Raw genomic sequence first — 7,642 nt, 5'->3', positions numbered from 1 at the left:
CCCGGACGGCCCTGACGCGGCTGCTGCCTGCTCGGCGGCGGCCGGCGCGAGTGAGTGCCAGGGGCCGGCAGGCAGGGGGCGGGCCCAGCCCGCGTCACCGGCAGCCGCCGATCAGTGCGAGTGTGCGGGCGGCGCGGCGCGGAGCGAGCCGAGTGGCGCCGCACTCACTGGCACTCACACCGGCGCGCACGCCGGCCCGGGACCCTGCGCGCGCATTCGGCGGGCAGGGCCACTCGGCGCCTTCCACTCACGAGGCGCAGGACGGGCGCGGAGCAGAGCAGGGACCCGCAGGACGCACACCCGCACTTTCCCGCGCGTGCCCGCACTTCCTGGGCTCCGTTCACACAGAACAAACGCCGGTGCGCAAGGACACTTCCAGCGCACAGAAACGTGTGCAGAACTGGGCGGAAGCACCGACTGCTCACATCTGCAGGACACACGTACCCATAGAGAGTTGGCTGAAGCTACTGTGGTGCTGTACACCCCCTCAATACACACATATCCCTAACAGCATTCGTGGAGGCGGTCAGGGGACTCAGGGCACCCCTGTCCGCGGCACACCTAACAGCATATACAGACACGCCCCCAAAGTGATCAGGAGACCCAGGGCGCCTCCCAGCCCCCAGCCTAGCAGGTCACATAGCCTCACTCCTAGGAGTGCCAGACAGGATGCTCTCACATTAGCAAGACATCCACAGCTGTCCAAGGTCACCGATGGCACAGTCTGTTCACCCTTCCTCTCAGGTCACACGCAAGCACCCTCCTTCTAACCAGGAGTCAGCCTCTCACTTGGTCAGTGAGTAGCTTGAAGGACAGGGTGTGTGAGGACCTTGACCACAAGAGGTGATTGGGAGAGGATGAGGGCAGGCAGGGGCCTGGGCATCCCCAGGGCATGATGAAGGATGCAGAGGCGGAGAGTCAGGGCGTGGCTGGCCACCGGGCCTCAGGCTTCCCACATGGTCAGAAAACCAAACAAAGGCCCAGCCCTGGCTCTGTCCTGATTTCCTGAGAATTCGGTTCTGTTGGGAATGGCTGCTGCTTATACAGGTGTGTTCCCAGAAAGCCCTGGCCATAGACAGAATCCTGTTTACTCTCTCTGGTTTCCATTGACATCAGAGATGCTTATCTTCTTGGCTGGGTCCCTTCCAGAAAGACTAAATGAGGGGTCTCAAGCCTGTGCCCCTGCCCCCACCATAACTCCTGTGGCGGTGTGGGGGGAAGAGAGAGGTGGCCTCACCTTCATCACTTCCAGATGCATCATTCTGGCACATCATTAGCTCTCTCTGAACCTCAGTGTTCTCAGCTGTGAAATGGGGCTAATTCCAACCACTTGGCACTCTGAGAAGGCTGCATCTGGCGAGAGCATGGCAGATAAGAGATGCTCACCCGGTGTCAGCTTTCTCTTCACCCTTCCCTTGAGAGAGGAGACTCGCTGCTGACGCACATGATGGAGATCCATGAGTTATTTCGTGACGAGTTCTGAACTGGGTGGGCAAGGTCCCCACCCGCCCTGGAAACCTATGGCATGCTCTGTCAAGAGCCTTCACAGCTGTCACCTCACTGATCCCTTCTGCCACCCACCACGCAGGCAGGGCAGAGTACAACATTCCCACTTTGCAGGTGAGGAAATTTAAGCTCAGACACCGTGACTTGCTTGGGTGATCTCTGGCTGGTGACAGAGCTGGGCTCAGCACTCAGGTGTCCTGACTTTTTTTGAAACTTTCATGGCCCCCACCCCTGCCTCTCCCTTCTTACCCCTACAGAGACAAGCTGGAAACAGAGGTAAAAACTGGCTCCCCGGGAGCTCTTCCTGTGGCTTCTTGGATGGGGACTGCCCAAATTGAGAAGGAAGGGGAGGGAAAGAGAGAGGTGGCTGAGAATCTTAGGGGTTGCAGTGGGAATGAACCGGCCTGGAGGCTCCCGAAGGACAATCTGGGATCTTGGTGCAAGAGAAATTCAGCCCTCCAAGAATCCAAGGCCAAGGGAAGGACAGGAGAGCCCGGAAGCCTAACACAGAGTGGGTTTCTCATTTCCGGGAATGCTTAAGGGGATTAGTCCTTAAATAGGCACGGAGTGACTTCTGTGCCAGAGGTGGCTGCATCACTAAGTGATTATGTAATGGCACCGGGTATTAAAGTACAGACGCGGAACCATCATTCTGTAATTCATTCACTTGAGGGGCACGAGAGTGCAGTCACCGTCTTACAGATGGGGAACCTGAGTCTTCAGGAAGGTGAGTGACTGGGAATAACAGCCTGGATATCCTGACCTCTGACCCTTTTCCCTTTTGATGGCCAGGGTCTACCCATGTGTTCCCTGGGAGAGGGGAGAGAACGGGGCTGACTACTTCTTCCTGGCCTCTTGACTTTCTGTGGGTCTGGCTTTCTTGAAGTTCAGTGCCTGGTTCTTGGCTCTGTGGGTGCTGGCTCTGGGGAGGGTCTGCAAGAAGCCCAGCCTCCAAAGCATCCAGTCAGCAAATGCCAGGATACCCGCAGGAGGAACACTGGCATATTTGGGGCTAACCTCTGGTAGGTGGCAGAGTTGAGCGCCACTCTGAAGTCTGAGTTCACCCAGCTGTGAGCCCAGCTGCCATGGGGTAGGGCCCCCCTGGAGGGAGCAGAATTGGTATTACCAGGCAGGTGTCTAGTTTCTAGAAAGAGTCTGGGCAGGGGAGACAGGCAGATGGATTCAAAACAGTGCCTGAGACTTCCCTGGGGTCCGGGGGTTAAGAATCTGCCTGCCAATGAAGGGGACGTGGGTTCCATCCCTTGTCTGGGAAGATTCCACTAAGCCCGTGTGCCACAACCACTGAACCCACATTCCAGAAAGCGAGAAGCCACGGCATGAGGAGACCACGCACCGCAAGGAAGAGGAGTCCCCGCTCGCCGCAACTAGAGAACGCCCACAAAGACCCAACGCAGCAAAAAATAAACAAAAGCCTCCTCCTAATTGTGTCTAATTTGGGGCAAGTTAGGGGGAACAACCTTGTGAGAAATGAAGGTGGGGCTGCAGAGAAAGCACTTAGCACGAAAGAGGCACTCAGAACATTGTCATTCTCTTGCCCCTGCCTTCCTGGTGCAAACCATAGTCTGACGCCCTGTGCCTGCCTCAGTCTCTCTACCAGTGAAATGCAGTTGGCTGCCCTCTTTTCCTGTCTGCTGTCAGGACCAGATGAGGATGTTGGGCAAGTACATTGAAAAGTGCAGGCTCCTGCCAAGTCTGGGGCGCCGGCTAGCATGTGTGGGGATCTTTAAACAGCTGGACATGTCCAGACCCCATCAATCAGGTTGCCTCTTCCACTCCCCACACAGGCAGGCAGCTGGACTTGTCCTTGGCAAAGTGAAGTGGGCAGAGTCACAGCCCTCAGGAATCCTGTACTCTTTTTTTTTTTTTTTTTTTGCCATACTGTGTGGCATGCAAGATCTTAGTTCCCCAACCAGGGATCAAACCTGGGCCCCCTGCAGTGGAAGCATGGAGCCTTAAACACTGAACCACCAGCGAAGTCCATGGAACCGTGTACTCCTGATTCTCCACCACCTGCTTCTCCCAACAGGCTTCTGAGTTGCCCCCTCCCCTCTCTAACAGACTGCAAAGGCCCCAGTCCAACTAGGTAGAAGTGGGTTCCTCAAAGGATGGATGCAGGGTACCTGCATCCCTGGGATGCTTGTTAATAATACACATTCCTGGCCCTTGCCTCACACCCATGGACTCAGACATGTGTGTGAAGACTCAGGGTGTGTTTGAATAAGCACCCCTGGGTTATTTTGATGCACAATTAATTGTATGAGAATCGCTGGGTTAGAAGGTGCAAACGGTTTCGTATTCTCACCTGTTTTGCTATCCCTGCACTGTTCAATGTGCCACTCTTGGCGGGGAGGGTTGGAATTTTGCGAGCACTCTGGCAAAGTCCCAATGTTGTTACTTAGTCATTATGTCGTGTCCGACTCTTCTGCAACTCCATGGACTGTAGCCCGCCAGGCTCCTCTGTCTGTGGGATTTCCCAGGTGAGCATACTGGAGTGGGTTGCCATTTCCTTCTCTAGAAGTCCCAATAGGGAGCCTGAAACATCCTACATCAGGCACTATGACTTCTTTCTTGGCTGAGAATGAACAGTTAAAGCCTTTCCTTCCAGTAGGTGAGAGGCATTTGGAGGCAATGACCTCTACCCTGCACTTGGTGGGACGCCCTGGGTTGGCGTCTCTGCCCGGCGTCACTGTGCTCTGGGAGGAAGGGCCCTTCCCGCCCCTGGCCTCACTGTACCAGTCTCCCCCTTCCCTGATCACTAGAGGAGCTCAGGGCATGCTGTGCTGATAGAAACTTGTCTGAATTGACAGGAAATTTTACACAAAGGAGAAGCTGATGGAGCACTTCCAAGCACTTCCTGTTTGATGGAGAGGGGCCTTCCAGGGGCCCTTGTCCATTCATTTCTTTAGGAATCTGCACTTTAACACATATTTATTGTACCCCTACCCTGTGACAAACCCCAGGGTGCTTTCTGCAGTGGCCTAGATGGTAAACGAGGCTCCACTTTTCTTTAGATTCCAGAAGACAGAGACTGAATCAGGAAGGGACATGGGAGCTGTCCGCTGTCCCTGGCCTCCTCCTTGGCCCCTGCTGGGGCCCCAGCCCAGGAATCGTGTGGAGAGCCAGCACAGTAAGTTAATGGAAACCGCTGCCATATAGCCGGTGGCTGCTGTGAGGCCAACTGGATGTATTAGGCAATATTAAAAATGCAGTTCTTTCTGATAATTTATTATTCACATTTCATAAACACATTATAGTCGTCACAGTACATTTACTAGCCCTGGGCCTGCCAGTGGGAAAAAGTTAACACTTACCTAATGATGTTATTTTGCAGATGTCAAATGCTCTTGGAGCTGTCACGATGGGCTAAATGGCTCAAAGAGATGCTTGTCTCCTCTCCCTCCTGGGACACCTGTTCAGTGGTTTGCAGACCACAGGTCTGTGAGCACCCCCCAACCCCCGATTCCACCTGCTTCCTGAGCCTAGAGATGGAGGACCTGGCTCAAGGTCACCCCAGGCCCACCCAGGACTCAGCCCCAGGGGCTGAGTGGAGGCACTATGGCTCTCTGCTCGGTTCCATGCAGGCTGCGGTCTGGGCTGCTGAACTCAGAAGAGGCCAAGGTGAGAGAGGCTCACCTGGTAGGAGGGGCTTAGCCCAGGATCAGCCTGCCTCTGCCCGGAGATCAGAAGTCAGGGAGGGATAATGCTGAATCCCTAGGGGAAGATCCAGAAATAACCCGCAGGAGGACGGGGGTGGGGTGGAGGGTAACCTGTGACTCAGGTGACAGTAAGGATGAGGCAGTGCCACCGGCCCCCACCCTGTGAGGCCTTGGGGACCTCTGGAGCCCAGGGGCTTTGTCGAGTGTCTTCTGGAGAGGGCTGAACATTTCAGTGATATGAATGGGCAGGAGCTGTAATTGACAATTGTGAAACTGAGAGCCAACAGCCGCAAATGTTCCCTCAAATAGCTCTGAATTATGATGCGGTTTTGAAGATACTAACGATGCAAATGGTGGCTTCCAATTTTAACTCCTTCTACTTTTTTTAGATTTATAAAATATTTCAGTCATACAGAAAAGGCCTGGAGTATTACATAGAGACCCGCTGGCCTATACACAAAAACCTTGCAGTTTTCTTGAAAAGCTAAACGGAGAATTACCACATGACCTAGCAATTCCACTCCTAGGTATGGGCCCAAAAGGACTGAAAGCAGTCTCCAATAGATACTCGCACACTGATGCTCATTGCAGCATCAGTCACAGCAGCCCATAGGCAAACAACCCCCACGTCCATCCACAGATGAACAGAGATGGATATGTGGCATATCCGTACAATGGGATCTTAGTGAGTAGCTCAGTCATGTCCGACTCTGTGACCCCATCAACTGTCCATGGAGTTCTCTAGGCCAGAATACTGGAGTGGGTTGCCATTTCCTTCTCCAGGGGATCTTCCCAACCCAGGGATTGAACCCAGGTCTCCCACATTGCAGGCAGATTCTTTACCAACTGAGCCACCAGGGAAGCCCAAGAACACTGGAGTGGGTAGCCTATCCCTTCTCCAGGAGATCTTCCCAACTCAGGAATCGAACTGGGGTCTCCTGCATTGGAGGTGGATTCTTTACCAACTCAGCTATCAGGGAAGTCCTCAATGGGATCTTATTCAGCCCTAAAAAGGAATGAGTTCTGATCTATGCTACAACCTGAATGAACTTTGAAAACATGTGAAGTGAAATAAGACAGACACAAATATTGTAGGACTTTCCTTATAGGAAATGTGCAGAATAGGCAAATTTATAGAGACAGAAAGTAGGTTAGAGGTCACCAGGGTCTGGGGTGAGGGGAAAAGGAAGCTTAAGGAGCAAGAGTTTCTGCTTTGGGTGATGAAGAAAAAGTTTAAGAAATAGGGACCCGTGATAGCTGCACAATATTGTAATTAATGCACTGAATGGTACAACTAAAAGTGATTAAAACGGCAAATTTTTGTGTTCCGGCTATCTCGCCACCATTTAAAACATTACAGATGCACCTGAAATCCTATGATATTTCCTCCTTCATCCCATTGCTCTCCCCAGGGGCAATCACTGTCTTGAATTTGATAATTATCAATCTATGCATTTACCTTTATGTTACTATGTATGCATCCATAAATAATATGTGATATTGTCTTATACATCTTAAAGCTTCATATAAAGGGTATCATACTTCCACATCCTCAAACAACTCCTTTTTTTTTCACTTACCATTGTTCGTGAGATCTAGTCCTGCTGATACATGTAACCAGAGCTTGTTTTCATTGTTGTATAACACTCCGCCACAATTTGTTTCTCCTTTGTCCTACCACTGGACATTTAGGACGATTCCCACACTTTATTATTCTGTACCTGTTGCCATGGATTATTATATTATTCTGTACCTGTCTGCTGGCCCACATGGGAGAGTGTCTTTGCAACCTCCTGGAGACAGAATTGCTGGGCTGAAGGACATATGTATCTTTAGCTTGACCAGGTAATGCCAAACAGCTCTCACAGTGCTATGAGCATTTCCATTCCTATTAGCTGTATCTGAGATTCCAGTTCTTCCACATCCAAATCAACACTTGATGTCACCTGACTTGAGTTTTTGCTGCTCTAATTGGTGTGAAGGGGCATTTCATGATGTTTAATTTGTTCTTCCTGCTAGTTAGGTGCTGTGGCATTTTTTTTTCACTAAAAGTGGGCATAAGCTGACAATAGATAAATGTAGCAAATTGAAAATTGAAGCATTTCTATTAAGGGGTAGGTTAAATGCAGTATGATTCACCTTTACAATGGAATATTATTATGTAACCATTAAGGAGAAGGGGGCAACAGAATGAGATGGTTGGATGGCATCACCGACTCGATGCAACATGAGTTTGAGCAAACTCTGGAAGATGGTGAAGGACAGGGAAGCCTGGCATGCTGCAGCCCATGGGGTCGCAAAGGGTGGACATGACTGAACAACTGAACAATAACAGGAATAAAAAAGACAAAGCACTTCCCAGGTGGTGTCGTAGTGAAGAATCTGCCTGCCAGGGCAGGAGACTTGAGGGTTCAATCCCTGGGTTGGAAAGATCCCCTGGAGCAGGAAATGGCAACCCA

The 7,642-nt window shown here is 51.6% G+C and overlaps 1 long non-coding RNA gene across 1 annotated transcript; it reads left to right on the top strand.

Moving 5' to 3' along the window:
• Positions 1-9: 9 nt before the first annotated feature.
• Positions 10-5,936, top strand: LOC113878516. The gene is made up of 3 exons (XR_003507007.1): positions 10-2,233; positions 4,539-4,654; positions 4,859-5,936. It is a non-coding gene; the product is annotated as an uncharacterized LOC113878516 (long non-coding RNA).
• Positions 5,937-7,642: the final 1,706 nt, after the last annotated feature.

The sequence above is a fragment of the Bos indicus x Bos taurus genome, chromosome 19 (genome assembly GCF_003369695.1).
Source record: "Bos indicus x Bos taurus breed Angus x Brahman F1 hybrid chromosome 19, Bos_hybrid_MaternalHap_v2.0, whole genome shotgun sequence".
Classification (NCBI taxonomy): domain Eukaryota; kingdom Metazoa; phylum Chordata; class Mammalia; order Artiodactyla; family Bovidae; genus Bos; species Bos indicus x Bos taurus.
This window is presented reverse-complemented; position numbering and strand designations above follow the sequence as displayed.